Source organism: Felis catus, chromosome C1 (assembly GCF_018350175.1).
Source record: "Felis catus isolate Fca126 chromosome C1, F.catus_Fca126_mat1.0, whole genome shotgun sequence".
Taxonomy (NCBI): domain Eukaryota; kingdom Metazoa; phylum Chordata; class Mammalia; order Carnivora; family Felidae; genus Felis; species Felis catus.
The window spans coordinates 194,213,348-194,230,162 of NC_058375.1; the positions used below are offsets into that span (position 1 = coordinate 194,213,348).

General features: G+C 38.3%; 1 long non-coding RNA gene across 1 annotated transcript; it reads right to left on the reverse strand.

The window, feature by feature from the left end:
- Nucleotides 1–433: 433 nt before the first annotated feature.
- LOC123379257 lies at nucleotides 434–14,022 on the reverse strand. Its single transcript, XR_006583512.1, has 3 exons — nucleotides 13,226–14,022; nucleotides 5,162–5,227; nucleotides 434–910 (listed from the first exon to the last, which is right to left on the reverse strand). It is a non-coding gene; the product is annotated as an uncharacterized LOC123379257 (long non-coding RNA).
- Between the last annotated feature and the right edge of the window lie 2,793 nt (nucleotides 14,023–16,815).

Consider the following 16,815-nt stretch of genomic DNA (forward strand, 5'->3'; position numbering starts at 1 on the left):
CTGTTGCTTCATTATTAGTGTATAAGAATGCAACTGATTTCTGTACATTGATTTTGTATCCTGCGACTTTGCTGAATTCATGTATCAGTTCTAGAAGACTTTTGGTGGAGTCTATCGGGTTTTCCATGTATAATATCATGTCATCTGCAAAAAGTGAAAGCTTGACTTCATCATTGCCAATTTTGATGCCTTTGATTTCCTTTTGTTGTCTGATTGCTGATGCTAGAACTTCCAACACTATGTTAAACAACAGCAGTGAGAGTGGACATCCCTGTGTGTTCCTGATCTCAGGGGGAAAGCTCTCAGTTTTTCCCCACTGAGGATGATATTAGCTGTGGGCTTTTCATAAATGGCTTTTATGATGTTTAAGTATGTTCCTTCTATCCCGACTTTTTCGAGGGTTTTTATTAAGAAAGGATGCTGAATTTTGTCAAATGCTTTTTCTGCATCGATTGACAGGATCATATGGTTCTTATCTTTTCTTTTATTAATGTGATGTATCACATTGATTGATTTGTGAAACATCATTCCTTTAAAACCTCTTTGACTTTGCCTGAAGCTAAAGCAATCTTCTCTCCCACATCCCCACAGCACTTTGTATATACACCCCCTCCTGGCACTTATCTGCTTTACTCTAATGCTCTGATTGGTTTTCTGTCCCATCTGCTAGATTGTGGGTTCTTCCAAAGCTGGGGACATGTCTTATTCATCTTTCACTTTTTCTTTTTAAGTACCTAGATGAGTATGTATAACGAGAAAGGCTCTCTCTCTAAATGAAGCAGCTGCCCATTGAGCACAGATACTGGACGTGCTCTGGCTTTTGCACCTGTTGTCTCATTTCTTCCAGACACCATTCTTTCAAGGTTTCCATTGCACATGAGGAAAGAGGCTCAGGGATGGTGAGTACTTGCTGGGAAAAGTCAAAAAGAAAGTAGTGGCTTCAGACTTAAAACATAGGATTGTTATTATATTATACAATAAATAATGTGTAATTTATACCAAAATACATAAACAGAAAAGTCAATTTTTTAATTTAATGCATATTGGACATCTGCATAAACTGAAAAAGAATCAGCAAATTTACTTCTCTATTAAATTTTGAATTTTTCCTGTATATGTTCATCCACTTTTGCTAATCACCATTGCGTTTTGCCTCACAAAGACACTGAGTTACAGGAGGTAGGGGAAAAAATGTTAGTTATGGTCTGAATCATTCCTTGATTTTCTTCACATCAATATTGATTTAAAATAACTACTTGAATTAATCCAAGGCTCAATTTTATAAAACTGTACTAAGAGGGTTACACTTGTTTTGTAGAAATCTTTGTGTGTGAATGTGTGTGTATGTGTTTGTGTGCATATGTGTGTTAATGTGTTCAAACACAAGTCAACCGCACACCTTTTTATTTTCAACTTCACTCAAGAGATTAACTCAATCTAACAGAGTATCATCAGTCTTCCAGAGAAGGTAATATCCATGCAGATGGGCTTAAGTGCTTTACATGCTATCATGCGCATTATTTTATTTTAATACGCTTATTTAGATTTGTTTTGATACATAGGTGATAAGAAAAGATATGACTTTAAATATTTAATTTATGCTCAAAATAAAATTACACTCCACAGACTTCCTTCTCCTAAGTCTTTTTGTTTATAAAATTCTGCTTTCACACCATGTCTATAAGGCTTCTAAGGCTTCTGATTGAATAATTGAATTCCCACAATGAGGCAAAGTAGAGAAACAAATCATTCATGCTATTCCATTTGAATATGGATAAGGTATCACCCTGGAAATATATATATATATATTATATAATTATATAAATCATATTATATATATATATAGTAATTATAGAATATATATATTTTCTGTTGTAACAAATCATCACAAATTTAGTGGTTTAAAATGATGCAAATTGATTATGTCACAGTTCTATAGGTCAGAATAATGAATGGGCTGGGCTGTTTCCTCTGTTCTACTTCTCACAAAATCAAAATAAAGTGCCTTTCAAATATTCTTCCTTATATATGTATGTGTTCAAGCTATTCAACTTCCACCATAGTTTCTAGGACTGAGTGTTGATGAATTCACCTGGAATCTCCAACACTATGTCCCCAGCATCTGTAATGAGAGCTTTAATGAATCAATCAGCAAAGCAGATAATGAGAATTAAATAATGTTTTAAGTCTCTCAAAAATATTTTATGCAATTGGTTATAGGCTGATGCTTAAAGAAAAAAAGGAGAAAAATAACTTAAAAGAACCAAAAGTATGAAGGGTTAATGGGTTCTGAGCTCCATATTATTAACTGACCCATTGCAATAAGGGAACTGTTGTAATTATTTCTGAAATAATTTTTTAAATAGTTAGAATACAAGAACAACTGAGAAAATTGTAAGACTTTCCTAAGTATAGTGGAATAAAAAGTTACTTTTATTGTCATTAAAATAAAATACAACAAATTTTCTTGATAGAGAAATCACTCTCATACTCAAAAGATGAATTTTCTTAGTTCCCAGAAAATTTCACTCAATTGTGAATAGATAAAAGGTGGAATGTGCAACAAATAATTGTCACACTTTCAACCTAAAACCACTATAATTATTGTCCCAAGAATTTATAGAAATATCCTCTTCAGGACAGAAGGTTTATCACCCCCATTTTGGGGGAGTACTGACCACCAACAGCTCTGCCCTTGGCAATTATCCTCTCCTGAAGAGAGTCACTGAAAGTTCTGTACCCAATTATGATTCTGTCACCAATTCCAATGTGTGACAGGATAGTTTCCTAAACCACTAAGCAGTTCTCTGACACTGGGAGAGTCCTACTGTCCTACTGTCTACCTGGGAGTAGGGGAGTCCTACTGTCTACCTGGAGATAGCACCAAGTCCCATTGTTTAAAGGCTCAGTCCTACAAGACTAGACTGCCCTCTGGCCCCAGATTGTCACCTGTGCTTCTATTCAACTGGTTATAGGTCAACCAGCTCTGTGGGTTCAATTCATTTGCCAGAGTGGTTCACAGAACTCAGAGAAACATTTTGCTGACTAGATTACTGGTTTATTATGAAGAGATACAACTTAGGAAGAGGCAGATAGAAGAGATGCAAAGAGTGGGGAAAGGGCACCAAGCCTCCATGCCCTTTCTGAGGGAGCCATTCGCCTTGTACCTCCACATGTTCACCAGCCTGGAAGCTCTCCTGAGTAGTTCTCTTGGGTTTTGGGTTTCATTACATAAACATATTAATGAAATCATTGGTCACTGGTGATAGAACTCAATCTCCAGCCTCTCTCTTGTCCCAGAGGTGGTGTTGGTGGTGGTGGGGACAGGGGGGCCTTGAAGTTTCAACTGCGTGTCTGATCATGTGATTACATGATTAGCTCAACTGGCAACCAGTTCCCATCCATAAGCCCAGTCCAAAAGTTGCCTCACTGGCATAACAAAAGACAACTTTAGCTGTCTCATCACAAGAGATTTCAAAGTGGCCCACACCCCACAATGAAAGTCAGTGAGCTCTAATTTTTAGGAAAAGAAAATTTTATAAGAAAAGTTCTTATACCCTTCATTTGCCAAGAACTGTAGTTCTTAAAAGTTTTATGCCTAGAGGTGCCTGGGTGACTCAGTGGGTTGAGCGTCTGACTTTGGCTCAGGTCGTGATCTCACGGTTCATGGCTCAGGTCATGATCCCACGGTTCATGGGTTCGAGCCCCGTGACAGGCTCTGTGCTGACAGCTCATAGCCTGGAGCCTGCTTCAGATTCTGTGTCTCCCTCTCTCTCTGCCCTTCCCTCTTCGTGCTTTGTCTCTCTCTCAAAAATAAACATTAAAATTTTTTTTTAAAGTTTTATGCCTAGATGATGGTCAGATGGAGTGTGAATATTAGATCTTATTTAAAGGTTGTAGCAGGTTTATTATCCACAATCCAGTTTTTCTGGATTCTTATTTTGTAAATTTTTACTATTTCCTGATTGTTTGGGTATTTCCAAAGTAGTGCCTGCATCAGTGTACTTTTCTGACAAGATGTGACAAATAACCCATAAAGATCACATCCTTCAGGCCTTTGGTACTTAGAATTTGAAGTAACAGAGAACCAAGCCCCAAGCCAACATAGACAGGCTGTAGGATCTGCCATTATGACCATAAGTAACAAGTGCAACTACTCCAGGCTTCCAAAATGTTTCCCTTAGTAAACTGGATGAGACGCTGATTTCCATTTTTTTGGTATTTAACATGGCTGTGAGCATCTGGAAAGTAACAGTAGTTTGGTGGAAACTCCCTTTTATAGCAAATGTGCAATGTGGAGGCTGATTTGGGGCAAAAACAATAAGGCAAAGTCATCCAAAGTGAAAAATTAGAATCTCAATTCCTCATTGTCCATAACTATCCCACATGTGTCTTAAGAACCACACACAGGAGAACACTGGCCAAGAAGTCCTGGGATTTTGAACTGCTTGCTATGGTCACTCAACAATGGAGTAAAAGTTGGAATGAAAGCTTGGCATTCCTAATTTCTGATAAACGGTTATAGTCATAAAAATACATCTGGATATGAACCAAAAAGAAGTTGCAAAGGGTGGATTTGTTCTTGGACATTAGAGATAACATCAGAGAAAATCAGGAAAGCAGAAAGGAATGTGATAAATTGAATATATAATCTTAAACATCTTGTAAAAACAAAGGTGTTTCAAGGGGTTAAAGTTTGTGAGATCTTCCTGGGGCAAGGAGATATTCGTTCAGACAGGACAACACGGTTGTATTTGCAAATTGGGGAACAACTTTTGGAACAGACTTGGTGAGGGGAGAGATACAAAGAGAAGAAATCTAACATGAAGGAGGCTGCTGGCCAATTCCCTTCACAAGGAGACTACATCTTTTAGAGGTGGTATAAACATGAATTTCCATTTTAGCAACAGTATTTAAAATACTGAAAGACCTAACATATATCAAGTAGGCCTTTTCATCTCTGGTTTAAGCATAACATCCACTGTGCACACACACATGGAATTAAGTTATAGAAACACATAAATGATAAACATTAAGGACAAGGAAAAGGAGAGTGACACCGAAGTCAAGGGTGGCAGCAAAGGGCACATCTTGCCATTAGTGTCAATTCATCTATGTCCTCCCCTGAGCTCCTCTGGGGTATGGGTCATGGCTCACTCACCGGACATTCACAATAAATATTGTGCTCAGCATCTCAGTCAATGTGTTGTTTTGAAAATAAAATGACCTAGGAAAAAAAGAATTTTAAGAGTGGAAAATCCATTAGCCAGTTATTCAACTACATTCTGGACCAAATTCTACTGGTGCATCAGCAAGGACTATTGAGTTCATTTGTTCCACAAACGCATGCAAAAATGTTCCTGGGGGCACCATGGCAGAAGGTGATGGACAATGCCAAAGTTATAACCATCAAGCTAGTTTAGGAGGCATGATACATTCTCAAGTACTTGCGATACAAGAAACTATATAACAACTTCTGTGTGTGTTCTCAAAGGCAATAAGCCTACAGACAGAATGCCATTACAAATATGTGACCAATCTGCTGGGTAATGGCGTTCTGTGATATACTTGAAATGGATTTAGTAGACATTTTTTATCTTGCAGAAAAAGAACCACAGAATTTCTCATGCATTGTTTTCACTTGAGATGTCTTTAGACTTTCACATAGCTCTAGGCCACGTTAGTCAATATGAAAAAAATGCACTCAAGTTTTGCATGTGTGACAACCACAGGCTATTGAAGGCTTTTATATCGTGCAGATACTCATCCAGGAAATGAGCTGCCAGAATATGTGATGACACTAGAAGTTACATTTTGGAACCCACTTATATGTATGAGTATTTTTTGCAACTATAGAAACCATGTTTTCTTTTAGTGTAAGCAGACACATTTGCAAGCTCAGAAGTATCTCATGCCCATTCAATTGGTCCAAGTACATTGCAAGACAAGCAGCTCAAAACTTTCCCTCATAGGAAACAGGCAATCTAACCATATAAATAATTCAAGTGACCAGTTTGCCTCTCTTCCTTATCAAGAGTTCTGACCTGTTGGCTGAGAACTGTCAACTTGAAGTATATAATGGCTTTTATAGTTACAGCCAGACAGACATCATCTAACATTTGATGGGCGTCTGCTAGATGCCAGTCACATTGAGCAAGTTATGAAGGGTCATTTCTTGCTCTGCCCAAAATATGGATGAGGAGGCCCATATCACTTATTTACATATGTTCAAAATTAATGGTATATTCTTTGTAATTTTTAGTTAAATTTTGTAAATTTTAAATGCAAAATTATATCTCTTCTGGTGATTCAAAATTCTTATTACATTTAGTCAAATCATCACGATTATAAAGGATATGATACCTACCAAATAGTTATGCAAAATACATTTCATAAATGAACTTTAGATATTCTGTATTAAAGTAAGACTTCACATTTGTAACCACTACCTTTCAACACTGTACTGAGCCTTACCAATACAATAAGACTAGGAAAAAAATGAAGTAAGCAATATACATATTGAAAACAAAAAGATACTTTTTTTCATCATTTTTTTAACAGAGAAATGTTGGATGTCCCATCTACTACAGAGATCTACTACAGAGATCAAGGGACTAAGAAACAGTCGGGAGGAGCTAAAGAATGCTATAAATTAGCTGCAAAATAAAATGGATGTGACCACAGCTCGGATTGAAGAGGCAGAGGAGAGAATGGGTGAATTAGAAGATAAAATTATGGAAAATGAGGAAGCTGAGAAAAACAGAGATTAAAAAAATCCAGGAGTATGAAGAGAGAATTAGAGAACTAAGTGACACAATTAAACATAATAATATACACATAATTGGGATTCCAGAAGAGAAAGAGAGAGGGAAAGGTGCTGAAGGTGTACTTGAAGAAATCATAGCTGAGAACTTCCCTATGTGGGGAAGGAAAAAGGCATTGAAATCCAAGAGGCACAGAGAACTCCCTTCAGAGGTAACTTGAATCGATCTTTTGCACGACATATCATAGTGAAACTGGCAAAATACAAGGATAAAGAGAAAATTCTGAAAGCAGCTAGGGATAAACATGCTCTAACATATAAAGGGAGACCGATAAGACTAGTGACGGATCTATCTACTGAAATTTGGCAGGCCAGAAAGGAATGGCAGGAAATCTTCAATGTAGGGAACAGAAAAAATATGCAGCTGAAAATCTTTTATCCAGCAAGTCTGTCACTTAGAATAGAAGGAGAGATCAAGGTCTTCCCAAACAAACAAAAACTGAAGGAATTCATCACCACTAAACCAGCCCTACAAGAGATCCTAAGGGGGATTCTGTGAGTGAAATGTTGCAAGGACCACAAAGTACCAGAGACATCACTACAAGCAGGAAACCTACAGACATCACAATGACTCTAAACCCATATCGTTCTATAATAACACTGAATGTAAATGGACTAAATGCTCCAACCAAAAGACACAGGATAACAGAATGGATAAAAAAAAACAAGACCTATCTATTTGCTGTCTACAAGAGACTCATTTTAGACCTGAGGACACCTTCAGATTGAAAGTGAGGAGTTGGAGAACCATCTATCATGCCACTGGAAGTCAAAAGAAAGCTGGAGTAGCCATCCTTATATCAGACAAACTAGACTTTAAATTAAAGGCTGTAACAAGAGATGAAGAAGGGCTTTATATAATAATCATAGGGTCTATCCATCAGGAAGAGCTAACAATTATAAATGTCTATGTGCCAAATTCGGGAGCCCCCAAATATATAAAACAATTACAAACATAAGCAACCTTATTGATAAGAATGTGGTAATTGCAAGGGACTTTAATACTCCACTTACAACAATGGATAGATCATCTAGACACAGGATCAATAAAGAAACAAAGGCCCTGAATGATACATTGGATCAGATGGACTTGACAGATATATTTAGAACTCTGCATCCCAAAGCAACAGAATATACTTTCTTCTCGAGTGCACATGGAACATTCTCCAAGATAGATCACATACTGGGTCACAAAACAGCCCTTCTTAAGTATACAAGAATTGAGATCATACCATGCATACTTTCAGACCACAATGCTATGAAGCTTGATATCAACCACAGGAAAAAGTCTGAAAAACCTCCAAAAGCATGGAGGTTAAAGAACACCCTACTAACGAATGAGTGGGTCAACCAGGCAATTAGAGAAGAAATTAAGAAATATATGGAAACAAATGAAAATGAAAATACAACAATACAAACCCTTTGGGATGCAGTGAAGGCAGTCCTGAGAGGAAAATACATTGCAATCCAGGCCTATCTCAAGAAACAAGAAAAATCCCAAATACAAAATCTAACAGCACAACTAAAGGAAATAGAAGCAGAACAGCAAAGACACCCCAAACCCTGCAGAAGAAGAGAAATAATAAAGATCAGAGCATAAATAAACAATATAGAATCTAAAAAAACTGTAGAGCAGATCAATGAAACCAAGAGTTGGTTTTTTGAAAACATAAACAAAATTGATAAACCTCTAGCCAGGCTTCTCAAAAAGAAAAGAGAGATGACCTAAATAGATAAAATCATGAATGAAAATGGAATTATTACAACCAATCCCTCAGAAATACAATCAATTATCAGGGAATACTATGAAAAATTATATGCCAACAAACTGGACAACCTGGAAGAAATGGACAAATTCCTAAAAACCCACACACTTCCAAAACTCAAACAGGGAGAAATAGAAAGCTTGAACAGACATGTAACCAGCAAAGAAATTGAATCGGTTATCAAAAATCTCCCAACAAATAACAGTCCAGGACCAGATGGCTTCCCAGGGAAATTCTACCAGACATTTAAAGCAGAAATAATGCCTATCCTTCTCAAGCTATTCCAAAAAATAGAAAGGGAAGGAAAACTTCCAGACTCATTCTATGAAGCCAGAATTACTTTGATTCCTAAACCAGACAGAGACCCAGTAAAAAAAGAGAACTATAGGCCAATATCCCTGATGAATATGGATGCAAAATTTCTCAATAAGATACTAGCAAATCGAATTCAACAGCCTATAAAAAAGAATTATTCACCATGATCAAGTGGGATTCATTCCTGGGCTGCAGGGCTGCTTCAACATGCACAAATCAATCAATGTGATACATCACATTAATAAAAGAAAAGATAAGAACCATATGATCCTGTCAATCGATGCAGAAAAAGCATTTGACAAAATTCAGCATCCTTTCTTAATAAAAACCCTCCAGAAAGTCGGGATAGAAGGAACCTACTTACACATCACAAAAGCCATTTATGAAAAGCCCACAGCTAATATCATCCTCAGTGGGGAAAAACTGAGAGCTTTTTCCCTGAGATCAGGAACACGACAAGGATGTCCACTCTCACCGCTGTTGTTTAACATAGTGTTGGAAGTGCTAGCATCAGCAATCAGACAACAAAAGGAAATCAAAGGCATCAAAATTGGCAATGATGAAGTCAAACTTTCGCTTTTTGCAGATGACATGATATTATACATGGAAAACCCAACAGACTCCACCAAAAGTCTGCTAGAATGGATACATGAATTCAGCAAAGTCGCAGGATACAAAATCAATGTACAGAAGTCAGTTGCATTCTTATACACTAATAATGAAGCAACAGAAAGACAAATAAAGAATCTGATCCCATTCACAATTGCACCAAGAAGCATAAAATACCTAGGAATAAACCTAACCAAAGATGCATAAGATCTGTATGCTGAAAACTACAGAAACCTTATGAAAGAAATGGAAGAAGATATAAAGAAATGGAAAAACATTCCATGCTCATGGATGGGAAGAATAAATATTGTTAAAATGTCAATACTACCCAAAGCTATCTACACATTTAATGCAATCCCAATCAAAATTGCACCAGCATTCTTCTCAAAGGTAGAACAAGCAATCCTAAAATTCATATGGAACCACAAAAGGCCCTGAATAGCCAAAGTAATTTTGAAGAAGAAGACCAAAGCAGGAGGCATCACAATCCCAGACTTTAGCCTCTACTACAAAGCTGTAATCTTCAAGACAGCATGGTATTGGCACAAAAAAAGACACATAGACCAATGGAACAGAATAGAAACCCCAGAATTATACCCACAAAAGTATGGCCAACTAATCTTTGACAAAGCACGAAAGAATATCCAATGGAAAAAAGACAGTCTGTCTCTTTAACAAATGGTGCTGGGAGAACTGGACAGCAATGTGCAGAAGGATGAAACTAGACCACTTTCTTACACCATTCACAAAAATAAACTCAAAAGGCATAAAGGACCTGAATATGAGACAGGAAACCATCAAGACCCTAGAGGAGAAAGCAGGAAAAAACCTTTCTGACCTCAGCCGCAGCAATTTCTTACTTGACACATCCCCAAGGGCAAGGGAATTAAAAGCAAAAATGAACTATTGGGACCTCATGAAAATAAAAAGCTTCTGCACAGCAAAGGAAACAATCAACAAAACTAAAAGGCAACCAACGGAATGGGAAAAGATATTTGCAAATGACATATCGGACAAAGGGCTAGTATCCAAAATCTATAAAGAGCTCACCAAACTCCACACCCGAAAAACAAATATTCCAGTGAAGAAACGGGCAGAAAACATGAATAGACACTTCTCTAAAGAAGACATCCGGATGGCCAACAGGCACATGAAAAAGATGTTCAACGTCACTCCTCATCAGGGAAATACAAATCAAAACCACACTCAGGTATCACCTCCCGCCAGTCAGAGTGGCCAAAATGAACAAATCAGGAGACTATAGATGCTGGAGAGGATGTGGAGAAAAGGGAACCCTCTTGTACTGTTGGTGGGAATGCAAACTGGTGCAGCTGCTCTGGAAAACAGTGTGGAGGTTCCTCAAAAAATTAAAAATAGATCTACCCTATGACCCAGCAATAGCACTGCTAGGAATTGACCCAAAGGATACAGGAGTGCTGATGCATTGAGGCACCTGTACCCCAATGTTTCTAGCAGCACTCTCAACAATAGCCAAATTATGGAAAGAGCCTAAATGTCCATCAACTGATGAATGGATAAAGAAATTGTGGTTTATATGCACAATGGAATACTATGTGGCAGTGAGAAAGAATGAAATATGGCCTTTTGTAGCCACGTGGATGGAACTGGAGAGTGTTATGCTAAGTGAAATATGTCAGGCAGAGAAAGACAGATACCATATGTTTTCACTCTTTTGTGGATCCTGAGAAACTTAACAGAAGTCCATGGGGGAGGGGAAGAAAAAAAAAGAGGGAGAGAGCCAAACCATAAGAGACTCTTAAAAACTGAGAACAGGGGCGCCTGGGTGGCGCAGTCGGTTAAGCGTCCGACTTCAGCCAGGTCACGATCTCGCGGTCCGTGAGTTCGAGCCCCGTGTCAGGCTCTGGGCTGATGGTTCAGAGCCTGGAGCCTGTTTCCGTTTCTGTGTCTCTCCCTCTCTCTGCCCCTCACCCGTTCATGCTCTGTCTCTCTCTGTCCCCAAAATAAATAAACGTTGAAAAAAAAAAATTTAAAAAACTGAGAACAAACTGAGGATTGATGGAGGGTGGGAGGGAGGGGAGGGTGGGTGATGGGTATTGAGGAGGGCAACTGTTGGGATGAGCTCTGGGTGTTGTATGGAAACCCATTTGACAATAAATTTCATATTAAAAAAATAAATAAGTAAACACGTTTAATTTAGCATTTAGATTTTTTTGAAGCACCAAACACTTGATCACATTTTGTATGTCATCAAAAATTATCATTTTAAATAATTTACAAGTTACAACCATAAATATACATCAGTTTGAAGCTATTAATGCAAATATAGTCATTTTCAACTATAGTTTTTTATATTTTTCTTTTTTTTAAGTTTATTCATTTATTTTGAGAGAAAGTGTGCATGCAAGCAGGGGAGGGGGCAAAAAGAGAGAGGGAGAGAGAGAATCTCAAGCAGCCTCCTCACCGTCAGTCCAGAGCCTACAGAGGGCTTGAACCCACAAACTGTAAGATCATGACCTGATTGGAAATCAAGAGTCAGATGCTCAACCAACTGAGCCACCCAGGCGCCCAAATTTACAACTATAGTTTTATATAAAGCTATAGTTTGATTTAAAGCTAGGAGCAAATTGTGGTTATCAATACAAAACACTGTACATATAATCTGTAGTGATTTCTCTCTACTCAACAAAATACGACTTTCCACTATCTTAGAAAAAGTAAGTTGGAACACATTTGATAAATAACATACAAGGCAATACTTCATTTGCATCACATATAGGAAGAAATGTGTTTAAACATTTATTATAGGTTTCTCACGAAATAGAAAGGCTTTAAAGACCATCTGTTTTCTACTACTATCATGTAAATTTAGTACCAAAATCGATACATAGATTTCCCTGCACTCATGTTCCTCCCACTAACTCAGGGCAAAATTCAGAGTAGATTAATTAATTGTGAGGTTAATTATACTTTTAAAAATTTGTTGCTCATGTAGTTACCCAATACACCAAACACAAGTGAGTTGGTTTTAGAATCAGTCTATTTTAAACCTCTGACCATATTTTGGTTAAAGCCAAAGACTTTTGATCTCTAAGATCCTTTATTTTAGTAGAAATAGCTTATCTGGACTTACAGGTAGTTTAAAGGGGGCGTCGTATTTTGTAATAATTGAACGTTCATCATCTGAAAGCCAAGTGTATACAGTATTATTTTGGATCATACCAGTATAGGAATCAATGACTTGGCCGCGTTAGACTTTCATTGGACAGTCTCAGCGCGCCCCCTATGGTACTGTGGTTAAAACATGAAGTAACTAAAATGAAATAACACAGAATTAACTTTCTCTAGTATCACTTGTCACACTCTTTCACTCAACGAAAAAGGTAAGTGAAAACCTGACATTTTATTTGGTTCAGTGGATCTATGGATGAACAGTTATTTTCATATTGGAGAGGCTCCACTGTGAAATAAGCCCGCACACATCGTCTAAACTGACTTTTTTCTTTTTCTTTCTTTTTTCTTTCTTTTTTTTTTTTTTTTTACTACACAATCAATATTTTCCACTACCATCACAAAGTTTTTCCTCCCGTTTTCTTCTTCCTCCCTGTGTGTGTGTGTGTGTGTGTGTGTGCCCGGATGTGTCAGCGTGAGCCCAGCGCGCCTCGGTCTCCGTCTCCCTAAAGCCTCGCCGCGAGGCTCCGGGAAGCAGGTGCCGCGGGGCACGGACTCTTACCTGGGCTCCGACGAGAAGGCAACCTCCGAGCAGCAGCCACCCCCAGACGTGGGGCGAGGCTCCCGGCCCGGCCATGCCCGGACCAGCCCGAGCGAGAAGACGGACGCTCACCCCGGAGCCCGGAGAGGCTCCCCACTCGCAACTTGGCCAACGCGGGGCAAACTTGTGGCCGGGAGCGCGGCGCAGCTGGGGCGGCGGGAGCGCGTCTCGGATCCCCGTCCTGCGCGCCGCCGCCCGCGCCTCGGTCGGGTCTGCCGGGGAGAGCGGCTCGGCTCCCGGCCTTGACTCACCGCCCCGCGAGGCCCGCGTGGGAGAGGGGGGCGCTCTCGGACCACCACCCCCCCCCCCGCCCCCGATCCCGGCGCGCCCCGCGTGGAGGCAGGAGGGGCGGGGGGACGCTCGCGCTCCTCCTCAAAGTCTCTGCGTCCCGCAGCCCAGAGGACCCGAGGGCCTCGGACCCTGGGCGCTGCTGCCGCCACCCGCAGCTCCCGCCGTCTCTACTTCTGTCCACTCTACCCGCTTCCAACCCGCTGTCTCTTGGGGCGCCCTGGGTCCTCGGGGAGTGGTCTCAAAGTTCCCTGCTGTCCAGAAGAGCCACCAGCCAAGGCAGGCCCTGGGTAGTGTGGTGTGCGACACCTGTGTGCTAAGCACTGTCCACAACCCTCTCAAGTTCTCTGATTGCCTCCATCTCAAAATACATCAGCACCTCAATATTTATAGAGACATGTCGATTTGCCGCCTAGAATACTGAACTCATGATGTAGAAACTTAAATTTCTTACACCTATTGAAGAAAAATTTTAGCTCGATATGAAAATACGAATTTTTAATCATTGGTGGATGATGCTTCAGTCTATGAAATTTAGGAACGAGCTTCTGTTGCCTTTATTGCAACATTTCACTGTGTGATCCATATTTATTTATCCCCCTAAAGGAAGCTGTACAAAATGCCTCGGATACACTGATTAACATTGTGCAGTATATACATGCAAATTATCCCTAGTTTATGCAGTTATTGAAAAATAGAAGATGATTTATTTAATGGTCTTGTGTTATTTGCCAATATTCATTAGTTAACTTTAGAAGAGTTATACAAAATTTGTTTGAAACAAAAAGAATCCTTGACAAATATTCAATATTCAAAGGCCAAAAATACAGTAATGTAACTTATTCTCTCACTGCTACCACACTACAGATAAACAAGCTAAATTTGAAGCTCCAAGGAAAGTAAAAGCTTATTTTTGACTTCTTAAAGAGGCCCCCAAATTTATAGTGAGTTTAAAATAGCTTAATACAAATCAGTACAAATAATTTTAAACAATTTCTAACATTAGTATATAGAAGATCTTAATTTTATCAGCAGTATTATGTAAACTTGCTGCAAAACCTGCAAGATAAGTTGGAAGACTGCTTTGCTATATACAAAATTTAAAATTGCTTTGCAATTTATTCAATGCTCCTTCATTTCAATATTAATAATACCATGTTGGTGTAAGAATTAGGGGATTTACTTAATACGCACAAATTAAAATGTATTTCTGTTGCAAATATAGTATTTAAGCTGAGATGTGCTATAAGCATTACATACCAACTTTATGTAATATGATAATACAACAACAAAAAGAATATACAGTGTCTCACTATTATATTTTATATCATTGTTATTGATAAACATCGGACTAAATTAGATATATTCTTTTTTTAATGTTTATTTATTTTTGAGAGAGAGAGAGGGAGACACAGAATCTGAAGCAGGCTCCAGGCTCTGAGCTGTCAGCACACAGCCTTACGTGAGACTCAAACTCACACACCATGAGATCATGACCTGAGCCAAAGTTGGATGCTTAACCAACTAAGCCACCCAGGCACCCTGAAATTAAATATATTCTTAAAATCACCTGTTCTTCATTACTTTTAAATTGCATATATGGACCATATTATATTTGTTTTGGACAAAACTGTTCTAGAATAAAACTTAAGTTACCTCATACCCTTCCCAAAGGATGTGCCCTCTCACCACTTCTTTTTTTTTAATATGAAATTTATTGTCAAATTGGTTTCCATACAGTGCCCAGTGCTCCTCCCAACAGGTGCCCTCCTCAATACTCATCACCCACCGTCCCCTCCCTCTCACCCCCATCAACCCTCAGTTTGTTCTCAGTTTTTAAGAGTCTCTTATGTTTTGATTCCCTCCCTCTCTAACCTTTTTTTTTTTCTTATACCTTCTTACAACGTTTTACTGGAAGTCCTACTTAATATAATAAGACAAGAAAAGAAAATTAAAAGCTTACAGATTGGAAAGAAAAAAAATAAAATTGTCTTTGGTTGCAGATGACATGATTATCTATGTAGAAAAAAAAAACTCCTGGAACTAATAAGTGATTATAGCAGAGTTGCAAGTTATATGGTTAATACACAAACATCAATAACTTTCCTATATGTTAACAATGAAAATGTGGAATTTGAAGTTAAAAGCACACTACCATTTGTATCATCATCAAAAAAAAACACTCAGGTATAAATCTAACATAATATCTATAAGGCATATATGAAGAAAACTACAAATACGGATTTAAAGAAATCAAGGAATAACTAAATAAATGGAAAGATATTTCATGTCCATGGATAAGAAGACAGTAATATCAAGATGTCAGTTCTTCCCAACTCGATCCATAGATTCAGTGCAATTCCGGTCAAAATCCCAGCAAGCTATTTTGTGGATATTGACAAACTGATTCTGAAGTTTATATGGAGAGGCAAAAGACTCAGAATAGCCAACACAACATTGAAGAAGAAGAGAGTTGTAGAACTGACACTCCCCAATTTTAAAACTTACTGTAAAGCTACAGTAATCAAGACAGTGTGGTATGAGTGAAAAAATAAACCAATCAGTGGAATAGGCAGACCAGAAATCGATCCCCTATGTATAATCAACTGATGTTTGACAACGGATCAAGGGTAATACAATGGATCAAAGGTGGTCTTTTCAATAAATGGTGCTCGAACAACTGGACATCCACAGGCAAAAAAGTAAACTAGATTCAGACCTTACACTACTCACAAAAATGTATTCAAAATGGATTGCTTACTTAAATGTAAAACACAAAACTATAAAACTCCTAGAAGATAACATAGGAGAAAATCTAGATAACAGTAGTATTGGCAATGACTTTTTATATGTAACATCAAAGGCATGATCTATGAAAGAAAGAATTGGTAACCTGGACTTCACTAAAGTTTAAAAAATTCTGTTCTGATGACAAGGATATTTACTCTCACTACTGTTGTTCGACATAGTACTGGAAGTCCTAGCCCCAGAAATCAGACAACAAAAAGAAATTAAAGGCATACATATTGGCAAGGAAGATGTCAAACTTTCACTCTTCACAGACAACATGATATTCTACATGGAAACCCAAAAGATTCCACCAAAACAACTTCTAGAACTGATCCATGAATTCAGAAAAGTCACAGAATATATAATCAATGTACAGAAATTGGTTGCATTTCTATACACCAGTAATGAAGCAACACAAAGAGAAATCAAAGAATAGATCCCATTTACAACTGCACTAAAACCCGTGAAATACG